Here is a 385-nt window from a genome sequence, read left to right as displayed (position 1 = left end):
CATCGCCGTAGCTCTCCACTCTGCGCTGAGTCACTTGGAGCAGCAGCAGAGCTACGTCCGAATGCTCTTTGTGGATTACAGCTCCGCTTTTAACACAATCATCCCGGACATTCTCAGCTCCAAACTAGTCACTCTTGGCCTCCCCCCTTCTCACTTGTGCCTGGATAAAGGACTTCCTCAAAAATCGGCTCCAGACGGTGAGACTGGGCCCCCACCTCTCCTCCACTCGGATGTTGAGTACTGGCTCCTCACAGGGCTGCGTGCTGAGCCCCCTCCTGTACTGCCTCTAAACCCACAACTGCAGTCCGGCCCACAACAACAACCTCCTCGTCAAGTTTGCTGACGACACCACAGTGGTCGGACTCATCTCAAAGGGAGACGAGGC

The sequence above is a fragment of the Etheostoma spectabile genome, chromosome 19 (genome assembly GCF_008692095.1).
Source record: "Etheostoma spectabile isolate EspeVRDwgs_2016 chromosome 19, UIUC_Espe_1.0, whole genome shotgun sequence".
Taxonomy (NCBI): domain Eukaryota; kingdom Metazoa; phylum Chordata; class Actinopteri; order Perciformes; family Percidae; genus Etheostoma; species Etheostoma spectabile.
The sequence above is the reverse complement of the archived record's forward strand: the minus strand, read 5'-3'. Positions refer to the sequence as shown.